The sequence below is a fragment of the Lonchura striata genome, chromosome 3 (genome assembly GCF_050655825.1).
Source record: "Lonchura striata isolate lonStrDom1 chromosome 3, ASM5065582v1, whole genome shotgun sequence".
NCBI classification, from domain to species: Eukaryota; Metazoa; Chordata; class Aves; order Passeriformes; family Estrildidae; genus Lonchura; species Lonchura striata.
Window position 1 is genome coordinate 29,611,661 of NC_140705.1, and position 15,339 is coordinate 29,626,999.

At 41.5% G+C, this 15,339-nt stretch overlaps 1 protein-coding gene across 2 annotated transcripts in view; it reads right to left on the bottom strand.

Annotated features, from left to right (window-relative positions):
* The window catches only part of OGFRL1 (opioid growth factor receptor like 1), an 84,808-nt gene extending 70,471 nt beyond the window's left edge, over positions 1-14,337 (bottom strand). For both annotated transcript variants that reach the window (XM_085576392.1, XM_085576391.1), the window contains exon 1: positions 14,234-14,337. The gene's annotated coding sequence lies outside the window, so the exon portion shown is untranslated. The remainder of the gene's footprint in view (positions 1-14,233) is intronic.
* Between the last annotated feature and the right edge of the window lie 1,002 nt (positions 14,338-15,339).

The following is a 15,339-nucleotide window of genomic DNA, read 5'->3' on the forward strand; positions in this document are numbered from 1 at the left end:
TGTGATAAAGACAAAAGCAAGCAGTGTAAATTGCATCTAATGAATAAAGGTGAGTCAAGGAATGGCTGAGATGAGTGATATGGTGAAAGCAAAGAGACGAGATCTCTGCACAGCATCCCAGAGAGCTAAAAGCAAGTCCTCTGTCCTTACACAAGAAGGGTTACAAAAGGAGTGCAATGAAGAAGACAGAATGGCTCAGAGCTCCTCCAGGTCGATGCTCGAAGACCCACTACTGACTGAAATACACCCAGATGCCCAAAGGAGATTGCAAAAAAACTGCTCTGAGCAATATCCCTCCCTTCCACTGCTAGTCTGGCCTTGCTACAGGCAGAAGTTCTTTAATTAAATTTCTACGCTCTGCACTATGAAAGGAAGTATGTATTTAATCAAAGGATGTACAAGGAAGGGGGAAGAAAAAATACTTCAGCAACACAAGACAAGTTACAGAAAGTATTTCCAATTTATTCACAAGAAAAATCCAAGTGCCAATAACAGGAAGCCTGAATTGGAGGGAAATGCTGGCTATCCATATTAAATTAAGAGATGTATTGTTAAATAAAAGCAGCTATGTTGACATCCACAGCTAAAAAGATGCCTCAAGCTATCATCTGGAAAAACACTATGTCACTGCATGGCACGTGGCTTCCTTCCCATACCCTTTGTTCATTTATTTGTTTCATAATAACTATTTGAAGCTTTAGGAAAAAACCAAAAGAGCCTGTGTATGACAATAGGGGGAAAAAATGGTGCTCATGGATCTTGGTCGGTAAATTACTGCTTAAAGGGAAAAAGTTACATGCCAAATTCAACTCAACTCACTTCAACTGAAAAGAATCATCCTTTCTAATTCAGATATTTTCAGTCATACAGGATTAGTTCATCTTCTTTTATTCTGTTTCTAAACAACACAAGCACATTGTTAAATGCCTATTTCACATATAATTACCAAAAAGAATTTCTCAAGAAACAGGGCAATTAAACACTCATTTTTCAAGCAAAGAGTTAAAGCACATATCTGAACAATATAGGGTTTTGAGTGCAGCTTGAGTAGGAGCAGCAGCTCAGTACTTAAAGCTTTCCATTCACATCATCACCTGTATTTTCTCCATAACAAGTGTATATGTAGGCAGACAGATTGGGCTGTTCCTAACAGCTGCCCTGTCATTTTAAAGATGATTTCCATAAACAGCATGCAGATGTAAATAGAACTGGCTGACTTTCCTCTTTTCATTCCCTCCTTCCTGGTGGGCAGACATAACTTCTGCAGAGTCAAAAACAAGACCCCTCAGACAAGATCTTTTCTTTTCAAACAGGGCTGGGGAATGAAGAAGCTTTTTAAGAATACCTTGTTAATTCCATAGATATGTGAAGAGGGCTTGACTTGACCTATCCAAATCTGAAAGCCAGGGCCTGAAAACAAGACCCTGCCTCCTCAGGGAGACTGTAAACTCAACAAGTACCAAGTAAGACAGCATACACCAATATTTAAGGTAAGACAAAGCTAGCAGCCAGCTGCTATTTCACACAGAAGATAAGGGCCACTGCTCTCTAACACTCTTGTATTGGGTTTGCGTGGCCAGGTTTCAGTAGCAGTGGAGACTAAAAGGGTGGCTTCTGTGAAAAGCTGCCAGACGCTTTCCCCATGTCTGGCAAAGCCAATGACAGCCAGAACCGCTGCTGGCCAAGACCGAACCAGTCTGAGAAGGTAGTAGTGCCCCATGATAACATACTTAAGAAGGAAAATAAGTTATTGTGCAAAAATAATTTGGCTCAAAGGATAGAGGAGTGAGAATAGGTGAGGGGAACACTATGCAAACACTAAGGTCAGTGGAGAAGGAGAGGGAAGAGTTGCTCTAGGCACTGGAGCAGAGATTCACCTGCACTCTGTGGGGATGAAGAGATTCACCTGCAGCCCATGGAGGAAACCCACACCTGAGTAGGTGGAAGCCCACAAGATGGTGTAACCCTGCTGGAAGTCTGTACTGGAGCAGGCTCCTGCTAAGGACCCACAGACCCATAGAGAGAGGAGCCCATGCTGAAACAGGTTCCTGGTAGAACTTGTGACTCTGTGGGGCATCCACACTGGATCAGGCTGTGCCTGAAGGACTGTACCCTGTGGAAGAGTGATCCATGCTGGAGCAGTTCATGAAGAACTTAAGTCCATGGGAAGGATTCACAATGGAGAAGTTCCTGGAGAACTGTCTCCTATGGGAGGGATCCCACATTTGAGCAGGGGAAAGACTCTCCCTGAGCACCATCAGGAGCAACCTGTGATGAAGTGATCATAGCCACCATCCTCCATCTCCCTTTGCCACTGTGGGGGAGGAGGCAGAACCTGGGAAGGATGGAGGAGTGGGGAAAAGGTGCCTTTAAGCTTTGTTTTACTTCTCATTATTCTGCTCTAATTTTAAATAGTAATAAATTCAATTAATATCCCCAAGTCAACTCTGTTTTGCCCATGACAATATTTGGCAAGTAATCTTTTTCTATCCTTATTTCAACTCATGAACCTTTTGTTTTGTTTTCTTTCCCTGTCCAGTGGTGGAAGGCAGTGATAGAGTGGCTTTCATGGGTGCCTGGCATCCAGACAGGGTGAAACCACCATAAATTCTTCTGAAATTTAGCCCTAGCAGTTTTTAAGAGGTAGTTGGCACAAGAGCAGGTTACATGTCTGAAGCTGCTGTTTGCAAAGAAAGCTCATGTGCACAAAGTGTGATTAGAGAGGCTGAAGAAAACAGTCGCAACTTATTACTGCATTTTCCAAGAGGAAACATGCTGAACTTTGAGACGGTACGTAATTCAGGAAGAAGAGTAATAGAATGGGTATTGAAAGAATTTCCTGCCAAAGCACAAATATTATCAATATGTAAATCTTCACAGGAGGTACTTAATGCTTTTGATATTAAATACCCTGCCTATCCAAGTCTTTTCCTATTGCTCAATCCTCTTCAAAACTACTGTGAAGCTTTCCAGACGAGGCGATTATGTCAAGAATCCTCTGCCTAGATGGCATTTCTCAAGTGCATCCAAGTCTCAAAAATTTCATTACAAGTTCACTTGAAAAGTTCTCATGGTTTTGAATAAAGCCAGTTTTAGGCCCAGAAAGAATCCTCTAAGCACTTGTTATTTGTTAAACCACAACTCTGTTCATTACTGTTCTACTTTGTCAGCAGTAACGACCACCTCCACCATTCACAAATGTAACCTGACTGTTGCTTAAAATTTCCGTTTTTCTTCCGCCGTAAACACCAACAATTCAGCTACTTCTATAACCCATGTAAGCCATACCCTGAGCAACTACCTTGGCCCTGAATTAAATTTGCAATTATCTTAAATCGAATGCTATATTTGTTGAATTTTCTTTTTCTGAGTTCACTACAAGCTTTTCAGAGTCACTTAGATCTGCAAGAAAAGGCTTTTGGAAATCTCAGCCCATTTCACCTGCTGCATTTGCAGAGAAAAAAATCATCAACCTAAAATCACAGCTTCATCAGCGTCTGTCCTAATTTCAAATCCATTTGCCATCCAACTAAACCATCATCTTTCAAGATATTTACGCCTAAATAAATAACTGGCTAAGAAGATATGCCTTCTGTCTTCCTACATTTTAATTAGCAGGCAACTCAAAGCCACTAAAAATGCCCATCCCTCTGCCCTCCTCCTCTCAGTCTTCCCATGTGACCCTTGCTCACATCATCTAAATTCTACTGGTCTTGAATCAGACTCTAAATCCTTTTTGGGAGACCTCATACCTTACTATGAATGAGAAGTGTGCAAGATGATGTACAGTGCTAATCTTAAGAGGACTTTCAAGCATTACTGAAATACAACATAATTTGAACCTGACAAGTATACAAATCTTCACTGAATGCTATTTGCAAAACACACATCAGTGAAGTTTCTCAAACATAAAATATGGGGATATTGCAGACACTGTTTTACCTATCTACATGACAATAATGCTTTGTAACAACTCTGACCAGGACAATAACTCCTTTACAAAAAAAGTCACAAAGTCTGGAAAGTCGTAGGGCACCTGTATTTTATGTGAAATGTAAAGGGACAGAGTAATGTTTATACTTTACTATACTCTTATACTATTATACAAACATGCACACAAACATATTTGAGAAAAAAGGATATTGATAGCAAGAAAAAAACAATTAACAACACAACTCACTTTACCAAAAGCATAGATATTTAAGCACATGTACCAAGCAGATGCAGATCATCTATATGTTCTCTCAAGAAGGAATTCACTAGTGCTTTTATTATCCACTTTAATCAGTTATGTGCTACAACCTCACTGCTCTTTTCCTGGTATGAGTAGTGTCCCAATCACATAAATTGTTCAATTGGTTTCTATCTCTTATGGTCATTATTTTAGCAACAGGGTACACCCACACCCACGCATATAATTAATTGGTAGAACAGGAATCTTGAAATTGCCTCAATTGACTTCTAGAAAAGTATAAATCAAATTTTAGCTTTTTTTTTTTTTTTTTTTTTTGCTTGCAAGGGAGATCAGTGAACCTCAAACAGCTGAGATGCTATGATACATCAGAGGTAAACCTGAACACATCAAATCTCCCTAACCTCCCCAACATTTTTCAGGGTTGGGCCTCTTCCAGGAAAAATAAATTTTTAATACTTCCCCCCGCACCCCGTTTTGCTTACTGGTGAATTTCTAGTTTCCAGAAGTCCTTTAAGTTATTATTTCCTACAAGGCTTAGCATTTTAAATTCTGAATGAACCATTGGAGACATGATAAAGATGTGAAATAATCTTGTGAAAACTTTGTAGCGGAGTCTAAAATCAAAGCCAAGCAATCTGTACAATGAGCAACTCTGAAAACTTAGAACCAAGTTTGCAGTTAAAAATAAAATCTGATTCAATTTTTGATTCTTCCTAACAGAGATTGGATGATTTATAGATATTCAGACACAGACATCCCTAGAAAGATTAAGCAGTACCTAGAGAAGCTTGTCCTAATTCATATGCCTGTGATAAATGAAATAAAAGTTTTAAACAGACAGCTATGTTTTAGGTGTCAAACATTTCTTGACGTCTGTGGCAGTTGGCAGCTGCAAACATCCGACTGAAAGCCCCATCTGCTGCTTCACAGCTTCCAGTCGAGGATGTTTACAGTCGCTCACTGTCAACAGCAATACACATTCCTTGGCTGTTTATTTTATATTATTAACATGCAGAAGCCTCCAAGCAGGTTAGTTAAGATCTACTACAACTTCTGTTGCTGTGTTGCTGCCCGCAGATGTACACCAGACTGTTTTAATAGTATTTATTAATGAAATAAAGTGTAACTTCCAGAGGAACATTTAGAAACAGCCAGGCATATTTTTTATTCAAGCATTACATTTCTAGTATTATATTGCCTGTTTTACACCCAGTAAGAATTAAATAACGATGTACAAAAAGAGCAACTTGCTTCCACTGTTGTATTTGGTTTTGTTCTCCAAGAGACTTGACCAATCCTGTCCTATTCATATAAAAACCACACTATTCTATTCACTTATCAGCACAGCAACTCTAAAGATAGCAACCGGCACCAAAATAGAACCAAACCCTTCCTAAGGGTATTTCACTTAAGTATCTGGGATGTCTTCCTTCACTTCAGAAAAGTGGGTGCAAGGAAATTATATGATACTAGACATTAGCTTATACAATATTTGCTTCTAAATAAAACCATGGGAAAAACTGCACCACCCAGCCCACAGGGGACTGTGGGGAAAAAGGAAGAAGTTGCATAGCAAGCTCTGCAAAGACTTCAATAAAGTTAAAGATTTCTACAAATTATCTGAGCTAACCAGTTGCTGCTACACTTCACATGGAATTGGCAGAATGGCATTTTTCACCAAATGAAAAAGCCAAAAAAATTTGGCATTACAGCGTCTCAGTTGTACAGTTCTGCTGTTTGTTTTTTGTTCTATCTCCCATTTCCTTATTAAGTTAATGATGGGGAAAATTAAAGATTAATCACTCAACTATTTTTCTGAAGTCATATGAAACTACAGCAGGCAAGCAGAGTGATTATATCACTCTAATTAGAAGGTGTTTTTCCTTGAAACTTTCTTACCTCCAAATGAAATTACCACACTGTAAACCGAGTAGGTTATGAAAAGACTGCAGCTGGAACGCAGAAGCCTGTGGTGTATTTACTCAAACTGATAAGTGTGAAGGATCTCTATAAATCACTTTCAAAATTCAGGATTATATTTTCTATACTAAGGTTAAGAAAATTAATCTTTCAGGCAGCAGGTGAAAACAAGCAGAATTATGCTAGGGACTTTCTCTTTATCCAATATAAACTTCGAGCTACTAAAGCTTCCTAGGGAATCACATTTTCTCAATGGGCCAAGTCACTAAGGAAACAAAGCAAACTTTATCAGTGCTGCACAACTCTACATTCCAGGAATTCCTAGCGCTTGGCATCTATATACCACAACAGAGCCACAGGATCCACTCACCCTCTCCTTAGGAGAGCAATCATAACAAGCTATGAAACTCTCAGTAAGGTCCCCAACTTTACACAAAGTTGGCAACATGAGGAGGTAATGGCCTTTCCTGTGTGAGATCTACTGAAGAACAGGACATAAGAAAATATATTTACTAAAACAATACTTAGGGAAAAAAGGAAAAGAGTTCTTCTCTTGGCAAGTCTCATTTATCACAAGCCAGCTAAGAAATACACTTAAATCACCTTGTAAAACAATATGCATACGATTTGTTACTATGAACAAAATACAAAACAAAACAAAAAAAAAACAACAAAAAAACCCAACAAAACAAAACAAAACCAAACCCAAAACACCCTCAAATGCACAATACTGATGCAGAATGGAAGTATTTCACCCTAATTACACCTACTCATGACACTAAAATTACCATTTAATTTGTAAATATGCTGGCCTAATATACACACCTTAAAGGGGGAACATGTAGGAAGGCTATCAAATGGAATTAATTAGATGAAGGACATTATATCAGCAATCATATGCAATTCCATTCCATATATGGCTACCTTTCCATTTAAAAACACGAATTGATTCTATCTGTATGAAAGTCAAAAGATGTCAATCTAAAACTGTGGGGCACTTTGTCACATAGTATGGACTGTTATGCAGGAGAAGGCAATGAGTTGTCTTTGCCACTCTGATGTTTAATTTGTAAAGTATTCTTACAGCGATGTTTAGCTAGAAAGTGCCCAAGACTCAAATAGTAATCAACAGGACGTGATACGTGCTGATTTTGATAAGGTGAAACATACCTGAACAGGTAGAATACAGGTAAGACAAAAGGAACAACATTCAAACATTTCAATGTCTTCATGAATTTATAGCTCATATCCCAGAAGGAGAAAGGAGCAAACTGGTAGCACTTAAGGCCTGTTTCTGTGAATAAAAAAGCTTTCCACTGCTTTTCTCTCATTCTCTAGAAATTTCTAAGTCAGATTAATGGATTATTGGTGCAAAGAAAAGATCTACAAAAACAAACAAACAAAGCAACTAAATTAAAACTTGCCAAGTGCTCCTAGAATTCAAAAACAGGGCCTCTACCTTTTCTGTTACCTTCCATACAGACAAGGTGATAGGGGAACTCAAACAGGTAACTTAGTTTTTAATCATATCAGATTAACACCAGAATATCAACAAGTGAAAATGCAAATTAAAAGTTACATAGAATTTGCAAAAAACTTAACTCATGGCAATTATTTCCTAAGTTGATATATAGTTTACATTTTCAAATTTGCTTGTCAAAAACTTTAAGATCATCATTAAATATGGGAAAATATAATTCCTCCTCTTCCTGTCACTGACAGCACAGGAAGATTAAACACACATTACTTATATGAACTCAAGTTCACAGCTGTTATGATACAGCATGAGTATCTCCAACTGTTGCAGATGAATCCAATTCTCCCAACTGCATTTGAGCTCTAAAATGCCTGAAGCAGCAGGCTCCCCCTACACTAAGAAGGCAGTTGCAGACAAGCAGTTGAAATTACGCACCAAACGAGACACAAAACACCCAAACATTTGGGAACAAGATGTCAAAACTCTTGGTGAAATCATGAACAACATGTAGCACCTAGTTTTCTTGAGCCTCTTCCCAAAATTCTCTCCTCAATGTCTAATCATTAAAGACTTTAATCAGTTTCTAATTCAATCAAGTGAATAAATACTACAGTGTACCTCACTAGCATTATACCTGACAAAAAAAGCCTAAGAACTTACTTCTTGGATATCAGCTGATCCTACTTCTGCCCCCTTCATAAGAGATATCCACACCTCCAAGGAGAATTACATTCTTTGTCCACCAAAGTCTGCTCCTCAGATTTCCAGGAATATGTACCACATACATGAACAGAAGTTAATGTAATTCCAGAAGTTCAGCAGTTCAGATCGCATAGTTCTCATTATTAGGACTGTCTGCAAGAAGTCAGATAGCTCCTAACAACCATTATTACAACTGTGTCCTTTTCTGGTATTGTCATTTAAAACTTAGAATGTGTTTAAAGTGACAGATTACTGCTGAATCCAGCTGTCTCTCAATTCGTGCAGATAAAGGTTAGCTGCTAAGGCAGCATAAGTATTCAGAAACAACCCTGAAGAACTTAAATTTCCCACCAGAAATGGCATAATGACTTCTCATTTATTATATTAAGAAATGTATAGATTACACAACCAAAACCAATCACATACTCAATCTCAGATTTAACATGATTTCAGAAAAGCAAAATCCCCAGAGCCTTTAAGATGGAGAAGAATTTATTCATGCAACCATTCTAGAGGAAAAAGGACATAGAGAACTTCCATGAAGATGGATGAGCAAAGAGATACACAAGACAGAGCTACAATATTAAGCAAAACCCAAAGAAACAGAAACTGAGAAAAGCACAGAAAAAACAAAAAAAGGAGAACCAAAGTAAACCAACCTAAAGCAGAGGGAGAATACACACATGACAGTTCTGAAATCTAAGTTATGAGCAGACAACAAAAGCTAAAGAAGTGCAGGACTTATTAACTGAAATGTATATACTGAAAGCATATTATTTATAAATTTGCACTCCTGATAGCTGTACTTATTATCAATTTGCACTCCTGATACCTGAACCCATTCTGGATGTGCCACATGAATCAAAGAGGTTGTGCAATGCATTGATTACTCTCATCCCAAAGGTACTTGAACATTTCCAGAAATTAGTTCTAGATGAAAGAGAACTACTAGGTACTACATGAAGCAAAACATCCACTAAAAATGTGCAGAAAGCAACCGTATTAAGAACACCATGAAAAACATAACAGCAACATTTAAAGAACAAAACTAGAGTTACACCTACTCAAGTCCCATTCTTCATTTATTTCCAATAGCCTTCCCTTTTCTTGGGTGTGACCAGGCTTATGAATGAGGGAACAGAATGGGGTTGAACAACAGTAGTTAAATACTTGCTTGTTCCCACAGTTTGAAATTAAACATTCTGAGCTATCAGATAAAATGCTGACATCATACTAACAGGGCCATGAACCTGCATCTTGTTAATGTTAACCTGTATCCTCATCACAGTGAAAAGGTCTTTCCTCCCAGCTTTTCAGAAGCAGAAGTTACAAGAGACTAATAAGCACGTGATAAAAAAACCACCACCAAGTTAAAAGAGAGGCACAATTCAGTCCTACAAAGCAAGGAGAAAGCATTAGACTGACCAGTGACGCACGAGAAGAGAAGGCTTACCAGCATAAATGCCCTAGCTAAGACACTGGGGAAACTCTGAAGTACTCAAAAAACTACTGCACAGCCATCAACACTGACATGCCAAAGAATGCACATACTACAAAGTTCTGCAAGAGAAGAAGGCAGTGAGCCCATCTGGAACAGCTAAAATAGCTGTGAGAAATGACAGGTGGGAAGAGGGCACAAAGTAAGAAGAAACCCCTACTGATTAACTTCAGGCATTGGGAACTTAGAATTATCCTTCTTCCTCACCTTCACCCCAAAGTTTTCAGTATAAGTCACTCTAAATGCTGTCCCCACACAGCTTTCCACAGATGCAAACAGTTCATATAGCTGCATTTTACTCCTGACAGCAGAAATAATTGCCCAGAGATTACAGAAAAGGAACAGAAAGAGAAACAGTATCTAGTAAAAAAAAAAAACAAAACAAAAAAACCACCCGACACTTTTCTGATGATCAATAGTGAGGAAAATCCCAGATGGACAAATATAGATTTAGTAGTCAGCTAAAAATTAGAGCTATACATATCTTGACAGCTCCAAGAACATCTCTCAGTTGCTTAGACTCAAAGAAAGTTTATAATGAACTTGCTGCAAAATCTTTAATTTAGAACATGTGTCACTAAGGAAGAACACTGAAGCAAGAACTCACCTTGTTTTTCAAATGTTTTAACAACTAATCCCCTTGGGATTATGTCAGGCATGTCACATTAGGATGGCTCAGGCTCACCTTGTATGTGTACTCACCAGTGAGTATGTTAAAATGCAACTGAACCTGTCTACGTATGCACTCTAACACGTGGTTCTAAAATTTCAAATGGTTACAGAGGAAAGGCATCTGTGGATCCAACAGATCAAGAACATATGATGTGTTTTATTCAACATGAAGTGTCATCGAAGCAGTCTTACATAATAATGTAAAACTTACTCTCTACACACCTGAATATAAAAGAGGAGGGGAAATTTCCTGAACAAAAATCTATTTGCTATGGTAGGCTGCTATTGTAAAAGATATATTATACAGTACAAGTTTTTGGTACAAAGGATTACATATGCAAATGACTGAGTTAATAAACTGGAGTTGAAATGAACTTTTTCTGTTCCTGTTAATTTATGGCCCAGTGCTACATTCCTTGCACGCAATGCCATAATCTTCAGAAAATGACTTCACATTATCCTCCTCAGAGTAATCTAGGAATGCAGATAGAAAGATCAACCATTACCTTCATAACATCCTCCCTCTTAACCCTCAAGGGTTTAGGTGCCTGATAAAATTATAGATATTATTAAAACTTCAAACATCCGTTCTTGGCTGCTATTACCCTCCGAGCACACAGCTTCCTGCCAGTGGGTACTTGTACCAACACTAACTGAACTAATACTGCACGTCCAAACCACCACGTGGTTCTCAAATCCCCTGCTCACCCTGTTGCTTCTCAACTGCTAAGTGCAAGAATGTACAACTTCCAGATCCATCCTTCATCCCAACAATAATATAAGGAGTTTAGGAATACACCAGCTGCACCAGAAACCTTTCTATACAATACAAACATTAGGACAACAAGAGTTCAGGTTTAAATCCCCCTCTAGGCCTGTCTCAGCCACAACTCAAAACTTGGCTTTCACTCCCCCACTTGAATGCCTGTGCCCATGCGCTGATGCCATCCACACTTTAACAACTGCTTTCAACAGGAGCAGCTTCTGCCACCCAGGAGAGCCACCACATTCAAATCACTCCTGCAAATCAGTAAGATGACCCCTTTACAAAAGGGGACCCTGCTCAGGCATGTCATTCCACTGCAGTGTTTGCAACTGCAAGTAAGAAATGGATTGACACCTCCACCTAGCTGGGCCCAAGACTTAAGCCTCTATAAAAGCTAAGCTGCAGAGCAGATCTCTCTTTACATGTCCTGTTGGTCCCTGAAGCTCTGATCATTGTCCCTTGAGGTGACAGAGGACACCTCTGCAAGTACCACAGACGAAGTGGGTGCCAGCTCTGGGCTATGGGCATCAGGGCAGCTGCAGGTCAGGTATCTGCACACTCCAGCCCTTAAGCTACCCTGGATAAAGTACAGACATGTTCTTGGCACATTTATCTTCACTCAGCTTTCTAAAGAATCAGTGAAATTAATCATGTGTGGTACTTGTATCTATTCTACTAAAATAAACAAACCTCAACCACAGGATCACTTTTTAGTATTCAAAGCACTTGTACGCTGGTGGACACAACTCTGACAAAAATACTTGCTCAGATGACAACCCCTCCCTCGGTGGGATTTAACAGCTCCTAACAACACCATGTCAGGGCAGTTATGTGACTGCAAATGCACTTTGAACACCACATCTGTCTTCATAATTCAGGGAAGGGGATTCTAGTACAAAAGCAGCATTGACAAAATAGCTTAGAGAACTACAACAGCAATGCCAGGTCTCTAACTTTGTAAGTAGATTTATGACTAAGAGCTATTAATTAGTTTTCAATGGTAACAGCAAAGAGCTAATGATGTATTAGGAATCACTGATACTGCATTTAACATTTAGTACTTTCCTCATTTCTCATGAGGCAACAGACTTACAAATTCATTATATGACACAAGAGGTCTCAACATACAAAAACTATTACCAACTATATTAGCCTCATTGGGAAATCTATCCAGAAAGTGAACCCAGTAAAAATTAATATTTACCCAGATCTTTTGACAGTAAGCTGATAAGTAATGCTTCCATTCCCTGTATCTGTATGAGTTTGAGTTACAACAAAGCTATGGACAACAACCATAAAAAGGTAGCACACATATTAATAAGGGCATATTAGGTTTGACTTTAAGAGCCAAGTTTTTGAGGGGGAAAGGGGAGTTACTTCTGCAATCAACCTTTTTAAACTCAGCCTTCTCCATTCAAACAGCTAGCATACAGAAGAGCTTAAAACACAAAAAGCAAAGTGACCTACTGTGTTTTGACTCAAAGTAAATACAGAAGTAACCTTTCAAGGTTACCTTGCCCTATGCGCGGCCTCAGGAAGGAAAAACCAGAGTTTCAGCAAAGGAATTTCTTGCCTGGCTGGAGGCCACACCCACCACAACAACTGATGGCAGGAAAACATTTGGATTCACAACTCTACCCGTAGCGCCCAGCCGGAGGCGAAGCAAAACTTTCTCATTTTCAGAGAAGAAAAGAAACTCTTGCTCAATAAGTAGCAATCATGCTGCAGAATTTATATGCTGAGCACGGCTGAATGTACGAGCACCAGATCAGTCAACCATAGCTTTAGTGCTTTGAGTATGATTAACAGAATGAACTTTCAAAGGTCAATTAAATGTCAACACATTTTAAAGAGATATTCTTCTTAAGCTGGGACAATGTGTAACAGTACCTTCCAGAATGGCTGTGCACTTTCACCTTAAAATTTTATCCAATTTATACTTACATGTAGAGATATAAAGATGATGGCTAATTAACCTTTGATAGAAAATAACGGTTATTTACGCTCCTGGCTTTACTATCGCTAAGCTGTTTTTATTACTTTTGTATAAGCAAGTACGCAGACATACCTGCCCCAAAATTTCATTTCAATTGTTGAGGGTGTGAGCAAAGTGAGATGAAAAGGAGCAAGAACAGTTTGAAAGTCTAACAGCTTACTAAATGAAAATGAGAAGAGGCTTTTGATATGCAATTGAGCTGCCTCCATGTGAATCTGGGGGAGGATGGGGGGCCCGAGACCGTAACTGAATTAATTATGAACGCATTAATCATGACTTTAGACAGCCCAGTGGTTTATCTCTTGATGTCTAAACATTTCTGAAAATTCAAACTTCAGCTAACTAGCTCAAGACATCTTAAAACAAACGCCGAAAAGCTGAACGCTTAGTATGATTCATTTAAGCTACCCCTCAAACCGGATGCTCAAATCATTAGTTAGTTTAAAAGTTAAAAAAAAAAAAAGAAGGAAAAACAACAAAGTCTCCATCTCAGTACAAACTACAAAGATCAAAATCCCGACCAAGGCCTCTCAACAGTACCGTAATCATTCTAACATGAGCAATATTTATTCAAGACCAGAGCTAAAGAATAATTTGAGAGTTGAGAAAAACCAGCAGAGATCCGTACTCTGTGCAAACGCCAGAAGAAAATGGGTTGGAGAGTTTTCTTTTCACGAGGGCAGCGGTCCCGGCACCGCTCCACAGGTAAGACTGTAACCACACGCAATTTTAGTAAGAGTTTTTTCGGAGGTTCCCGCTCTGGCCCTGACAGTCCCGTCAGGTTTTGGGCCAGGTGTCGCTTGCTGGCGCACGGCGACGGCTCTCCCCAGACAGGGAGACAACCAGGGCGGACAACCTTCCAAGTTCCTAAAAAGTTTCCAGACGCGGGGGCTGCCTGGCCGCCAGCGGCTCCGCGGGCCCGGCCGCACCTGCGGCCGCGGGAGACGCGGGGCAGCGGGAGCGCGGCCCGGCCCGCAGGTGTCCCAGGACCCCCGCCCGCTCCTTACCTGGCCGGATCCCGCCCAACTTTCCCACTCTGGGCGAAACTTGCGGCAGACAGCGGACCCACTCCCGACGGACACCTCCAGTCCAGTCCAGTCCAGTTCAGTTCAGCCCGTCCCGTTCCGCCCCAGCCCCCCTCCAGCCCGGCCACAAGGGCGGGGAAAGGGGGCGGAGGGAAGCGAACCCGCCCCGCGGCGGGCATTGTACGCCCCCGGAGCGCCCTTCCCAGCGGCTGAGGTGGCGGAAGCTCCTCCTCCCCTCGCCATGTTCTTTGTTTCTCCGGCTTTTCCCGGCCGTTCCCGGTGACGCCGCGGCCGCCCCGGCGGGGCCGGCGGAGCGGGGCCGCCCCGGCCGCAGGTGACCGAGCGGCCGCCCCCGCCCGAGCGCCGCCCCCCACCGGAGGGGATCCCGGGCCGCTCCGCCAATCGGCTCGGGGCAGGGGCCGTCTCGGCCAATGGGGCGCCGGGGAGCGCGGAGAGTGCCGCGCGGAGCCAATGGGGCGGCGCGGCGGGCGGGCCCGCCTCCCCCGCGCGGCGCGGGGCGGCCGGCGGGGCCGTGAGGGCCCCGGGGCACGGCCCCGCTCGCCCCGGCCCGCCGGCCTGCTCCGGGAGGCGGCGCGGCTGGAAGGGGAAAGGACTCGCGAAGAAGCTGAGTGACGTTCCCAGCTGGGGGTCCGGAGAGAGGAGCTGGTGGAGACCAAAAGCCCCCCTTGAGTCGTTCTGACGTCAGTTTTGGACTGTGGGGAGCACCAAGTCCTTTATATACCCAAGAAGTGAGCAGAAGAAATAGTAAGGATAACTCAGAGGTGAAAACCGCCACCTTGGGTCTCACCGTCTCACCAAGGCTACCGTGGTATTACCGCGACTGGAGACCACCAGTCCGACCGTCCGCCTGGTCCTGCCGCTGTACACCTGGACCGCATCACCCAGCGGCACAACCAGACCTCGAGGGATGTGACTCCACTGCCTCCCTGGGCAGCCATTCAGTGCCCGACCACCCTAATAGTGAAAAGTCTTTCTCTGTTATCTAATCTCAATCTCCCCAGTCTCACCTTAAGGCCACTTCCTCCAGTCTTCTCACTGTGTTAGGTTCCTTTGGTGACCCACAAGTA